Source organism: Gossypium hirsutum, chromosome A10, assembly GCF_007990345.1.
Source record: "Gossypium hirsutum isolate 1008001.06 chromosome A10, Gossypium_hirsutum_v2.1, whole genome shotgun sequence".
In the NCBI taxonomy this organism is placed as follows: domain Eukaryota; kingdom Viridiplantae; phylum Streptophyta; class Magnoliopsida; order Malvales; family Malvaceae; genus Gossypium; species Gossypium hirsutum.
This window is the reverse complement of record NC_053433.1, coordinates 98,812,382-98,827,545: the sequence shown is the minus strand read 5'-3', so window position 1 is coordinate 98,827,545 and position 15,164 is coordinate 98,812,382. Positions and strand designations below refer to the sequence as shown.

Here is a 15,164-nt window from a genome sequence, read left to right as displayed (position 1 = left end):
ATTTTTAAAAAAAAAATGGAAAACCCCTATGCTATTATTTACTCTGTGTCTCCATTTATTGCTTTGAACTACATCACACATACACACAAACACACCCTTCTCTCTTTCTTTATCCCTCAGTCCTTTTCTGACTCTCAAAGAAGGAGCCTTTCACTTTTGTTTCTCCCAAAAATCTCAAATTTAAGCTGAACCCCATTGCAATGTTCTGTCCTTTTCTCTATATTTAAGTTGAGCCATGAAATATTGTTGCATTTAAGCTGAAACCATGAAATATTGCTGCATTTAAGCTGATCTCATTCATTGGACTTCAGTGTAAGTCTTTTTCTTCCATTTAAAGTTCTGGGTTTCTTTTTGTTTCTTTTTTTTGTGGGGGGGGGGGATTTGGCAATTGCTTTTCTTATCAAATTGCTGCTTATTGATCATTGTGTTGTTGGTTTGAGCCTGTATGTTTATTTATTGTTTGTCAAAGAATTGTTTTCTTTAAAGGATTGTGCCCTTAAAATATTTGAATCTAGTCTTCTCGATGGATGTTGAATTAAATTGAATTGCTTGCTAAATTATAGGGGCAATTTATCTCTTTCTATCATTCTCAGACAGCCTTTTATTTGCAGATTTTATTAGAATTGGGACCTAAGGTGTTTTTTTTGGTAAAATGAGAGTATGCAATTAGTTTCTACAATTTTTTTTTTTGTTAATCCCCCTTATTACCATAGGAACTTCATCTGTTAAAGCTAATTTCAAATGGTATAATATTGTAGAGATGTTGATATAGAAGGGCTTTGACATTGTAAGTTGCTTGTCACCGGAAAGTGTGGGAATAAAAGAGCTAAATATCTTAAGAATGAGTGCACTATGACATAGATTTAAGATGGTGACAATGTGATTTTTGTGTTCATTTCATGTTCTTATATTGTCTTGCTTGTTTGACAAATTTTAGAAATTCTGCCAAGTCAATGGCAGAAAAAAAGGTGTGCAATGTCTAGTTAAGTGGCATGAAAAATGAAGATACAGATGCTACATTTGGCCGTGTTTTGTGTTTTTAGAGATCTCAGGGTAAAAAGAAACAAGTTCATCTCCATTGATAGGCTTTTAACATCCTTTTTAGGGTACCAGATAGATATCTGATCTTCCATTTCATCTGATAAAATATTGACTGAAATTACAAAGAAAGCTCCTATCTTGGAGTGTTGAATAGCATGCATATGCTTTTTAGAAAAAAATGGTCAGAATTTCAATTTGGTCCGTACTTAACTGTTTGTTGTGTCTAATAATGTCTGCAGATGGATTTGGCCGGTGGAGTGGAGTTTCTGTCTCTCTTGTATCATTTGCTTGTATAAGTTAAACAGTTCAAATTCTGCTTTTATACAATGGGGGTTGACAAAGAAGGACCAAAAAATGGAGGTTATGTAGGTGGACTTTTTCAGCTATTTGACTGGAAAGCGAAATCTCGGAAGAAGTTATTCTCTAGCAAGTCTGATTTTCCAGGTATAATTGTCTTCCCTATACAGATAAGAATGCAACATGTTTGTTGGCTTGCATGGCAAGCATATGCAATTGCAAATTATATTCTTATGCTATAATACCGTCTTTTTTTATGTTTGCTAATGTTTTCTTTCCCCTTCAATTTTTTAGAGCGATCAAAACAGGGAAAGAGAAATGATGGGAACTTGCCGATGACACGACTCCATCTGGTGAGAACTAGCAAATCTCAGTTGAATTGCGGGTTGATCCTTTTACACTCTTGAACAGTAGCACTTCAATTGAGATTCCTTTACAATTGTTGCTGTCATTATTGCAGACCGATGAGGATGAAATTGGAGCTGGGACAAGCATAAAGGGAAGTAGCGATTATAGTTGTGCTTCCTCAGTCACAGATGATGATATGTATGGTACTAGGGCCCCCAGTGTGGTTACCAGGCTTATGGGATTAGATTCGTTACCCACATATTCTGAGCCATACTCCACCCCTTTGTTTGACACTCAATCTCTTCGAGATGCTCATTTCTGGAATAGAAACCTTAATTATCATAATGACCAACTAGGAGTTTATCCTGGAGATCTTTTCAGTAAGATTGAGGGCCCTGCGAGGAACTTTATGGAGTCAATGCCTCAGAAGACAGTCAGCAAGCCTATAGAGAAATTCCAAATCGAAAGTTTGCCCCCTAAGGCAGCTAAAACAATTCCCATTACCCACCATAAACTTTTGTCTCCTATCAAGAGTCCTGGTTTTATTCCGATTAAGAATGCGGCTCACATAATGGAAACAGCTGCACGAATTATTCAGCCTGGCCCACAAGCCACAACTAGAGCCAAAATGCCTCAAGTTGGTTCGTCCTCAGTGCCGGTGAAAGTTCGTGATTTCAAAGAAAAAATGGAGGCTGCGCAAAAAATGCCTGTGGTCAGATCTTCTTCTGTGCCCTTGAAAGCTCAAGATTTAAAAGAGAAAACAGAATATGCACATAAGACGTCAAGGCTCACTGAAAGGACTAGAAGGCCAGTTGAGTCAAATGCGGTCAAGTATCTTAAAGGACAATCTTTGAACAAGAGCTGGAATGGATCCATAGAGACAACATCACCCAGGACTTCTGATACTGAAGAAATTTCTTCTGCTTTAAAGAATAAAGGGAAGTCGATATCACTTGCAATCCAAGCTAAGGCCAATGTGCAGAAAAGAGAAGGATTAGCTTCGAGCAGCAACCGGAGTTTGTTAGGGTCAAAAGACCAGAGTGAGGTTAAGTGTAGTCAAGCCTTCAAGAGTCAACCAAGTACTCAAAAGAGTTTGCATAAGAAACCTTCAATGCACAATTCTTCTAGTGTACTCAGGCAGAACAATCAGAAGCAGAACTCTATAGCCAATAAGGACAAATTACCTTCAAAGAATGCGGGTGCCAATTCGCACAGTAGAAAAGTGCTCTCTGGGGATTCCGCTTTTGCGCAACATAGAATGTCAGTTAAAACTGTTGGAAATTCCGAAACTGGCTCGAGGAAGTTGGGATTAGTTACAGCAGATAGCGAAAAAGGAGGTCCATATTCCAGTACAAAGAACCCGAGGAAGAAAAGATCAATAGATAGGGATTTCCATTTTGAGAAAAATCAGGTTGTTGATAGTGTGTTGATTGACAGAAACCAGAAGGAAGATCATCCTGTTACAGAAAGGAACATCAGCTGGGTTGAAGATAGCAAGAAGAAAGGCATGGATGTTGTCTCATTCACATTCACAGCCCCGCTTACCCGTTCAATGGAAACATCTCAGGTTTCTCAGAAAAATAACAGCTTTTGCTTGGATAACCGGGGTAAGAGATTGTTGCCTGACATTGAGAGTCTGAAGTTGCCTTCATCAGGATATAATGTGATAGGGGGAGATGCTTTAAGCATGCTTTTGGAACAGAAGCTAAGAGAATTAAGTAATGCGGTCGAATCGTCCTGCCAAAAGTCTCTCAATTCAGGATCACCTTCTAGTTCTACATCATTTTCACAAGATTTTGCGCACAGCACTCCTAATGCCTTCAATAGCTTGCCCCCGTTACATGATAAACTTGTTAGTTGTCACAGTTCCAATCTTTCCTCTGCTGATTTTCAACTGCTTGGATTGAAACACAAGCTTCAGGTAAAAGATTTAGCATTTCTATCTGCAGCTTGATTGTGTGTCACCTTTGAGGTTTTAATGGTTAACCATTTTTCTTCTCAAGCACGAGAGACTGTTGTTATCAAATGCATCAAAACTATTTCATGAATTGATATTTAACACTGTTATGGTACATTCAGGGAGGAGTTGATGAATGCAGTAGCAGCCCTCTTGATGCTTGGCAACCTAGTCCAGTTTCTATCCTTGGAACAGACGTTTTCAACTGAAAGCTGCAACTCTTCAGATAGCACTGATAGTTTCAGTATAGAAGGTAAAGTTGGCTTACCCTTTATGTTCAATACTGAATCTATGTTATAAGTTTTTCTATGGGTATACTAATGCGTATCCCGGATATTATTTCAGGAAGTAAGCAGTGTTCATCTGTCCAAGCTCAGGAAGTTCTTGGTCTAAGTTCTTTAAAGAAGCTACGCTCACTAGAAGCTGATACAGAGTTATCAGATTCTGCTTCCTCCATGTATTCAAGAACTGTGGCTAAATGTAATGAAAATATTGTTGTTATGTCAGAATCCATGAAATCATCCAACTGGGAACTAGAATATGTGAAGCTGATACTGTGTAACGTGGAGTTAATGTTCAAGGACTTCGCCTTAGGCCGTGCTCGTGAAACTATAAATCCTCATCTCTTTGATCAGTTGGAAAGCCGAAGTGTTGGATTTGGACGTGATGGTGAGTCGAGGCTAGAACGGAAGGTACTATTTGATTCAGTCAGTGAATGCATGGACTTGAGATGCAGACGGTATGTTGGTGGAGGATACAAAACGTGGACGAAAGGGATGACAATCCTGAGACGAAATGAGTGGCTAGCTGAAGAAGTGTACAAGGAGATATGTGGGTGGAGAGGCATGGGAGATTGCATGGTGGATGAGCTTGTGGACAAAGACATGAGAAGCCAACATGGAAAGTGGCTGGATTTCGAAGTAGATGCGTTCGCACTAGGAGCAGACATCGAGGGTCAAATACTGAATGTCTTGGTTGATGAGATGATTAGTGAGTTCTTGCCATTTTAAAAGCTTTGTCAGTAATGTACGGTGGTTGAGTTTATGCACAAGGAAAATGGGTTGGCTTCTTTAAAGGTGATGATGCAGCAATCTGTATATGGAGAGGGAGGGGGGGGGACAATGAGGGCTAAATATTGAAAGCTTTTTTGGCAGCTGAATATGATCATCAATGACAGCCATGATGTACTCTTTAAGCATTTAGTTTTGTTTTGTCACTGCAAAATTTCTAGTGTATGTTGTTTCTCTTCATATATATATATATAGAGTTATCATCCCTTGGGGATCTTATTCTTGCAATCATGAAAGATTCTTTCAAGTTAATTCTTCAAACTATTGTGAAGTCTCTCTTTCAAGTCAATTTAATGAATCACCAGTAAAATACCATAAATTATTGAAATTTCTTATTCAATATTGAAATTAATTAAATTAGTTAATTTAATCTCCCTCTAAAATATAAAATTTTATTGTATGTTTCTAAATTAAAATCTGTAATACCTAAAAGTCAGTGGTGTCATAAACGGTGATTTAGTGGTGTCATAAACGGTGATTTTGGAATTCTATATTTCGATGATAGAGTCAGTAAATATTAATAATTAATATTTACAAGGGTATTATAGTATTATACTGAAGTTTGGTCTAATAATTTTGATTATTTGGAAAGCTAGACAAGGTATAAGTATATCGGTTCTAAAGTAAGTGATTTTAGAAATTGAGATATTAGAATCTCGTTTTCGTAAACCGTACATGCAAATATTTTTATTAAAATATTTATAGAGTTATGATACAAGTGAATTGAATTTCAGTAAAATAATTTTATCGAATTAGGGATTAATTTAAGCTTATAAATGATAAAAGTGATAATTGTTAAAGATTTTTAATTAAAAGATAATATATAGGGCTTAAATAAAAAATAAACTTAGAAGATATATGGCGGGTTAGTAATGTGCGAATGTATGTTTATATTATAAAATATTAAAGATTAAAATTTATAAAAAAATGAAAACATAATTAATAAAGTAAAGATAAAAGTTTGGTGTAATGAAAGAGACTTGTATTCGTTCTCTTTTCACCTTTAAAAATTCGAAGCTAATTCGGGAGAAAGGTAGACCAACGGCAAGGGCATTCAAGCTTCCATTTGATTAGTTTAATTTAGGTTATTATTATTATTATTATTATTAAATTTTGGGAATTCAAATTAGTTGACTCATGCTATATTTTCGTTATTGTTAAAGTTTGTGGATGTTAACATTGTTGAGTAATTGAAGTTTTAGGGATTAATTTGATAGACTTTAAGTTTAGTATTGAAAAATGACTAAATTGTAGAGTCAATTGATGATTTTATGCAATAGGAATTAAATTGCACAAATTTCAAATTTTGGGGTAGAAATGAAAAATAGGAAGTTAAATTAGGCCTAAAGTGAAATCGATATAAAAATTGGTGGCTTAATTTGAAAGTTATGTTAGTCCCGATTTTAGGGACTAAATTGAATAAAATAAAAAATTAACATAAATTAGCAATTGAATGTGAAAATGATTGTGTATTAATGATTTGGTGTAGTTATGTTATTCCGTAGCTAACGTCAACCCAAATCTCTCAAAACGGAAAGGAAAGGATAAAATCATCAACAAATAGCTCAGAGTTTACGATTTGTGTTGCTATGATCCGAACTATTTCAATTGATGCATTTATGAACTGCATTGCATGGTAAGATTATAAGGTGAGTTAAAAATGATAAGAAGAGCTAAATTGATTCAATTCAGATTTGTTATTTGCGATGAGGACTAATTTTGAAAATATCGTATAATGATATAAATATGAAATTGAATCTATTTTGAGATGTGATGTATATATTACTGCGTATATGTATTGAAGAATGATGGATGAAATAACATTATGGATTTGGGACATTGACTATAAATCAAATTGAATAGAGGATACCAGAGTTAAGTCCGGAAATGTGAATCTAATATTAAAGCAATCAAATTATTTCGATTGTTATATGGAGATATGTATATGTTACAACTATGTTAGATTGATTTATTATAGTAAATCGAATTGTAATATTAAATGGTGCACTATGACATAGCTCTCCAATATTAGTTTGCATTAGATCCTGTTGTTAAATTATGCATTACATAATTTATATTATAATCTAATGGTAGATATAGAAATACCACTGAGTTATACTCAGCGTACGACTTTGTTTTCCGTATGCGGATTAGGTACTTTACAATTCTATCGTTAACTCAGCATCCAACGACAATCCCAAACTCAATCGTGAGTGATATTTTAAAATTTGGTCATGGCATATACCTAAGTTGTCTTTTGGGCAATTAATGTTTTATTTCAAGATTCTTGTTGCATTTTGAGGATTATGTATATGTATATATGTGTTTGATTACAATGGTCATGAAAATGACATTTTGATGAATAGATTGACTTGTACATTTGCTTGTTTAGATGGTGATTAGATGATGTGACAAAGAATAGGTACATAAAGGTGATTTGTAAATTTATGTATGCTTAAAATGAGTTGGTAGGCTTGGTGCATATAACTTGCTTGAATGGTCATTTGTTGTATAACTAGTTGTTAGTTGAGGTTCTATTGATGGCTTATTGGAATGATATGTTTGTGATGTTTTAGTGTTTTTGAATTGTCAATTGAGGTGTCAAACGTGGCATATTAGTTAGGTACTTAGATTGGTTGAAATAAATGATGTTTCGCATGAAATTAATGTTTTTAAATTGCTTAAAGTATGGTATATTCAGTTGTTTCTAGTATAAGTGAAGTTGGGTTGTTAAGCTTGCATTAAAAGGTATTTTCAAGTACACTCGAGTTGAGACACGACTGTTTGCCATACATAGGCATATGATACAGCCGTGTGGTTCATAAAGTTTTAGGTGATTTTGGTGCACACGACTAAGTATATTACACGGCCCGATGACACAACCATGTGACCCATTCCACACGGCTAGAATCCCTTTACATGGTCAGAGGACACAGGTGTGTGATCCCTGTTTGTAAAACTTTTCTATTTTTTTTTGTTTTTGATTCAATTTAATCCCTAATTGTTATCGGATCAATTTTAAACTTTTGTAAACTCAATATAAACCTGAGATTGAATGAATTGCATGTTGTATTTGATTATATATTTAAATAAATTGATGTTGCATTAACATTTGAATTAGGAAATGTAATTAAATTTTTTGTTTTTGCTTGTAGTACCTTATAACTTAGGTCCGACGATCGAACCAGGTAAGGAGTATTACAAAATCAACTCAAATAACTCATTTAATAATTGTCTACGGAACTCAAAGATTCTTTTGATTATATGATTTTGAATCTTTCATGTTAAGCTAAAAGGAAAGAAAAATTCTTTTAATTAATTTAATTAATTAATTTTATCTTCCATACCAAACAAAACCTAGAATTTTTCATCACTTCTTTACCTAGACGAAGAATAAGCAATTAATTTTAATTAATTGTAAGGGTTTTTATTTGCTTTTACGTTAGCATGAAAGATTCGAGATTATATAATTAAAACAAGTGTAAGTTTCGTAGAAAATTATTAAATATGAGTTATTTGGGTTGATTTTGTTATGGAAAACTTAAAATATATATATATATTAAAATTTAACAGGGTTTAAATTAATGAAGGATGAAATGAAAAGAGCGCAGCCAATTATTTGACATAATTGATGAACGGTGAAATGAGAAGGGCATAAAGTGAGACTGCGGTAGTAAACTTGCAACGCCAAAATAGAGTTTCAGGACAAATCCAACATTGAAGAAGCCGTAAAAGAGCAAAACAGTGACAACAACTGTATTGATTACGACAAACATGTCACTGGAGTCTTCGTTGTATTTTTTTTCCCCTACCCATAATTCATATTAAAATTTAAAATAAATCTCTTTAAATTATTTTTCTTGAGACATTCTATGAATTTTCAATTGCTTAAAAATTTCTACTTTTTGTATTTTAAATAATTTGTAAAATTTAACTTTTGTTTTGTATTTTTTTTCAATTTGTAATAATTTTTATGTTTTAAAAAATATTTTATGATTTTTTTATAATCACATCTATGATAAATCTAGATAAAATATTGTTCAACTGTAAATGAACATAGACGATATCTAAGTTCATTCTAGATGTGTATTTTTAGAAATATTCTTTTAAGATTTTTCATTTTTTATATACATGTTTGTCCACGTGGAATGCCATGTTTCGAGTTTCCTATTGCTTTCGCTAATTATGTCAACATTCATTAACAACTAAACTGATCAATTTAACGGAAGAACATCATTGATTTTTTTTCATCTCTAAATGTTCAATTGAGTGCACTTTTTCTATGAAGATTTAGTTGATTTTTTATTTTCTACTAACTTTTTTTTAATTCTTTAGCCATAAATATATAACCATAATAACAACTTAACTCAAATCTTAATTATCAACAATGAAGTGTGGTGTGGTGATCACTCATGAGAAAAAATAACATTTCATAGCCAATTTTTTATCTCTTTGGAGAGCCCCATAACGAGAAGATTAGTTATTGCTGTCGACACCGAATATTGATGGAGAATATGAGCTTACCAACGTTGTGAGTAGTAGTAGGATAATCGATTTTTTATTTTCTCTGGAGGACTTTTTTGACCCTTTAGCCATAAATATATAATTATAATAACAATCAACTCAAATCTTAACCATCAACCATGAGATATGGTGTGGTGATCACTCATGGAAAAAAATCACCCCCATAATGAGATGATTAGTTATTGCTGCCGATAATAGATATCGAAAGAGAATATGTACTTAACAACATTGTGAGTAGCAACAGGGCCCAAAGGAGGATTAAGATTAAATATGACCAAATTTGATTAGAATTTGATTTGATTTTTAATTTTTAAATTTTTTTAAATATGTATTTGAATATTTTCTAATTTTCTAGAATTATCATTAAAAAATTTAAAAGCATCAAACTGGAATTTTAATTATACTTTAAAGGCCAAAAGAATTATTAAGACAACATGCCATGTCATCTTTTCCTTAAAAGAAAATAATGGAAGTTAACGAGCTTGGATCAAAATGAAATAATCCAATAATATAGGTGCCTACAATATAAATTTTAATAATTGAATGATTAAAATGTAATTTTAATTCAATAACCTTTCAAAAAAAAGGGTTAATATTCATATTGACACCTGAATAATACCTCATTCATCAACGTGGTACCTATGTTTTTCTTGGTACGTGTAAAATCACCCCGTTAATAGCTTAACCCCAAACCATGACGGAAATCCAACATGGAGTTGTGGACCAACCCAATGATACCACGTGTTATTTTATTTTCCACGTCAGTTTTATATTAATGGGTAAAAGTAAAACATTATGAACCAAAATATTCAGATCGAAATTACAATACAACAAAATAAAATAAAAATAAAAATTTAAACAAAAGGTAAGCAATGATAATAATTTCATGAAACAGAACGCTACATTACCCAAAACGGAAAGAAACAAAAAGAAAGAATTAACGATACCCTAAACTCCATTGATTCACAGTGCTTTACATTGAAGAAAACTTGAACTTTAAAAGGAAAAAAAGCTGAAAAAGCCAAAAACTTTGAAGTCATTAGTAAGGAGTAGGGGCCCAAATCACATCTGAACCACTACCCATGTGAAACACCACAAGAATCTGCCCCACCACCACTGGATGACACCGTGTTTCACGCTTCTTCATCTTCTCCTGACAAGAAGGGTTGTTAACGGTAGCAGCCGCAGCCAAAGAACTCCGACTTGAGGACCCACTATAGAGATGGGGAACGGCTGATTAAAATGTTTTACTTTTTACCTAAACTGATATGGGGTTGGTGTAGAATGTCACGTCACAAATACCAAATCAAATGAAGACAAAAAAAAAAAAAAAACTAGAAATATTGCATTAATGAAATGGAAACCCAAAACGATGCCTTACATTTAATTAAAGAAAACAAAAGGGATGCCTTTTATTTTGTTTCATCAATTAGGTAGGGAAACAAATTTTGGTCGCATTCAGTATATGCCTCACTCCCAATTTTCAACTGCTTTTTTTCTAAACCTTAAAGCCTATTTTGTCCTGCATTATTTTTTTTTTCACTTTCACTTTTATATTTTATATTTTATTTTTATAATCTCGTTATTTTAATTTAAATTTCCATTAAAAAAATAAACCAACTAATGTCACGCATTAAGAAAATGTAAAAAATACAATTATTTTTTTAAAAAAATTATAACAAAACTAAAGAAAAATCATTAAAAATCTCAAAAAAAAAATTTAAACTTAAGAAAATTATAAAAACTGAAAAGAAAATCATAATCTATATTCAAATTTAAAAATTATAAGTATGTCAAACTTCAAAAACAAATTTTAAAAAATCCATAAAATTTAGAATATTCCTTTGTTTGGAATTTTTTGTTTCTTAGGAAATTTTAGAAATTTTAGAAATTTTAATGGTATTTTTTTTACTAAAACTCAAAATTCATTAATAATATAAAAAATATCATAAACATGCAAAAAGAAAATTAAAAAAAACATAAAATTCTTAAAAATTATAAAATTTTCTAAAAACGTTATATTCCAAAAAAGGAAATAATTTTAACATTTTATGAAATTCTTTTAATTTTTTTTCAAGTTTCCCAAACTTATAATTTTTAAATTAATTTTTTTAAAAAAAATCAAATACAAATTATGATTTTTTTTGTTTTTTACAGTTTCCTATGTTTTAATATTTTTTGGATTTTTAATAAATTTTCTTATTTTTTTAAAAATTTAATTCATTTTTATCATTTTTTTGACATATGGTAAGATGTCATTGATTGATTTACATTTTTTAACTTAAAATTGAATTGGGGTAACGAGTTATACAAAATAAAAATGCATGGGCCAAACTGATAAAAAAAATATATGTATCAAAGTAATAATTTAAGTATAATATAGGGACTAAAAGAGGTACTGAGCTTGTTTTCAGAAAAAGAAGAAGCTCATATACCATTGGGTGAAAGCATATTTTTTTAAAATCCAAAATTAAATTAAAAATTTTAAGGGTATGAAATCTAATTTTATAATTATATTAAGGTTGTATTTGATAAATCATTGTGTTGAAAAATATGAAACAAAAAATTTGGTTCCGGAGGGAGTGCCTACTCTCTTGCCCACCAAATCTGTATGGAAACAGTTTCCATATGTAAGGTGTTGGCAATTTACTTAAATAATTATTTGGGCTCTGCTAATTATATGAATGATATCTAGCCCATTATGGAAGATCATGCCACTTAGGTAATCACATATTGGTAATTAGATTGAATAAGATTACCTTTACCTAATCCCTTTAATCAAGGAAGTTGGATTAAACTGAATCACTAAAGACTTAGTTGCCAAAAATCCTTATTTATCTTGTTCATTATTATTATATTGCATTCAGTTTACATAGTGGTTGTTTTATAGGTTTTGTGATAGATATTCTTATGTAAGCAAGTTTTGATAAACTCTATATAATTGAGAAACTTCTATATAATTAGTACCATTAAGCATAAGGGGACGAGACATTGATGAACCTTCCTTTACAAGCAAATATCAACACTAGGAAATCCACTAGATGTGTTAAGTGGTAGGCTTTGATACTAATTAAAAAAACTAAATCAATATTTGCAAGCAAACTTGAGCAATGCCAGAAGCAATGCTTAAGACCAGCACCAAATGCTTCAGACATTGGGTATGAACAAGACAGTAAAACAAATAACACACTATGTTTACGCAGTTTGGTTTCCCTATGTTTGTCGGGCCTTGTCCAGAGAGATAATTCACTATTTTAGCAACTCGTCGAACAAGTTATTACAACCTCTAACACCCATCAGATAAGATTCTTCACTTTTTTATATAAGATCTAGACAACTCTCCTCTAATTTTCCCTTTGAAAACTTAGGATATTAACCAAGTAACACACTTGATTTTTCACTTAATGCACTAACAAGAAATGTTCCTCAAATGAATAAGAATAAGTGCTCTAAGATCAGTCTCACACCTATACAAATCTCATCAATTTATAAGGAATCTAGACTTGCTAACATGCTATATCAATTACAATCAATCTCCCCATAAAACCAGCAAGATAATAAGCATAAAGAATGCCTTCAATGAACTCAAGAAAAGTTTTGAATTTTCAAGATATGCTTCCAAGTTTTACCCAATTCAATTTGATCTCAACAAAGTTGGGAAGTTGATTTCCTTGAACCAATCCAAACTAATCTCCATGATTTATTGTTATAAACGGTTTGGATATTATAGATGATATTGCATGCATCCAAAGTATCCTCTAGAATAAAATCCCACTGATATTTGCTACCAAAAATTTGTCAATTCAAACATGGCAAGTTTCTGAGTTGAGCACAATTTATAGTACTATAAAGATGAGTTATGATTCATATTATCTATAAATTTTTTATCGAATTGGTTTAAAAATTAATTGAACATAAATTAAGTTAAAATATTAAAAAAATCAACACTTTTAGAAGTTAAATAATAGAAAAGTGTTTGTGATTTTTTTTTTGACAATTTTATATTTAATGTTAAATAACTTAAATTACAACCTTTTAAAAGAAATTTTAAAAGGGATTTGTAATGGCCAATTTTTGTCCCAGACAAATAAAAAATAACAAAACCCAATAAACCAAATAAATAAAGTCCAAAGTACAAAACTAAAAGACTAGCCCAACAGGCCCAAATCAACCTAGCCCACTAAGCATTTTCCAAAAAAAAAAAAAGAGGAAACCCTAGCAGCTCCCCAAGCCTACAACCGCCGCACGCTAGGCCAACCATGGGCCACCTTGCGCACTACCACCACCACACCCGCGCATGCCCTTCTCTTCCAAGCGTCTGACACCGCCTACAAAACGAGACACAACTACAGAGAACAGAGCAAAAACGCAACAAACAATAGAAATTTTCTTGGTATTCGGCTATAAGAAGCCTCAATCGAAAATATGTGATGGGGGTTCTTTCGAAATACAAAAAGTTTGTATCAAAAACAAAAGAAAAAAGAAAAGCTTAAAAGGTTAACTTCAAATTTTTTTCCTCTGTTATCTCAATCTTTCTATTTATCTTTGCTTTGTTTTATTTTTTTATTTCATTAACTTACTTTAAAACAAAAAAGAATCAAGGAAGAAGAGAGTCTTACGCATCTACCCCGTGGCCACTCCCTTCTCCGTTCGGCACGGTGAACCACCGGCGATGATGGGTGTTGAAACCCTAGCTGAAGAAAGGAGGAAGAGATAAAGGGGGGGTTCGAGAGCATTAGGTTTTTTAGAAAAAATATATAAAGGTTAAAATGGTTTTAAAATAAAAGCTTAATTGAAAAGTCAAAGGTGAAACGGCGCCACTAACTCCATGATTTGTATGTTTCTGCTTTTAGGGATATTTGTCCCCCTGGTCCCTCAACCTCTCTAGTGCGCTGCAATTTAGTGCTTTAGTTACCTTTTTGTTATTTTTTTATATTTTGGCCACTTATTTCTCACGCGATTCAATTTGATGCTGAGTACGCTGGGCTCTTGGAAATAGGATACATGTCCGAAAATGGGACTATTTTCCCGTTTGGTCCCTGTTTGTTTCAGTGCATCCTATTTAGATCCTCCTTGTTTTTATTTTTATAATTTGTACCCCTAAATTTCGAATTTGATTCCAGTCTAGTCCTAGATTGTTTAATTTACTTGTTTGTTCAGTTTCTTAAGAATTGTTTTATTTATTTTAAATTCGTTTATATATGTTATTTCGAATCATTTTTTCGTATTTTAAGTTTATTATATACATTTGAAGCTATTATATATATTATTTATTTTAGTCTATCATACGTATTATTACGAAATCTTATATGTCCCTTTTATTTTAAATTAGTTTACACATATAATACACATTTTAAAATTTCTCATATGTTATTTAGTTATACTAGTTTATATGTTAATCACTTTAAATTCTTTCTATTGTTATTTATTTTGAACTTTCCATGTTTCACTTATTTCAAAATCTTTTTATATACTCCTATCTTAAAATTTTACTTTGAGTTATATTTATATGTAAATTTTTATTTTAACTGTTTTTGTACAGTGTTTATTTTAAAATTTTCATTTATACATTATTTATTGTAAGCTCTTTTATATGTATTTGAAAGGGTCCCCTCTTTATATTTTATTTTGTGTATTATTTATCTTAACACATTTAACATATTATTTATTTGAAATTTACTTTATAAATTATTTATTTTAAATATTTTACATTTATATACATTATGTAGTTTGAATTATTTTATATGTTAGTTATTTTTTTAACCCTTTATATTAGTTATTTAAAACCGTTTTACACATTTTTTGTTTTAGATTCTTTTTCATCTCATTTTTTTACTATTTTTGTATATGTGTTATCTATTTTAAATTTTTACATGTTACTTAGTCATGCTATTTTATATGTTAATTGTTTCAAATACTTTCATTAT

General features: G+C 31.5%; 1 long non-coding RNA gene and 1 pseudogene across 1 annotated transcript; one reads left to right on the top strand and one right to left on the bottom strand.

Annotated features, from left to right (window-relative positions):
- The first annotated feature begins 339 nt into the window (after positions 1 to 339).
- Positions 340 to 4,941, top strand: LOC121208455 (uncharacterized; annotated as a pseudogene).
- Positions 4,942 to 13,332: 8,391 nt separating this feature from the next.
- Positions 13,333 to 14,070, bottom strand: LOC121208454 (uncharacterized). The gene is made up of 2 exons (XR_005903509.1): positions 13,857 to 14,070; positions 13,333 to 13,565 (listed from the first exon to the last, which is right to left on the bottom strand). It is a non-coding gene; the product is annotated as an uncharacterized lncRNA (long non-coding RNA).
- Between the last annotated feature and the right edge of the window lie 1,094 nt (positions 14,071 to 15,164).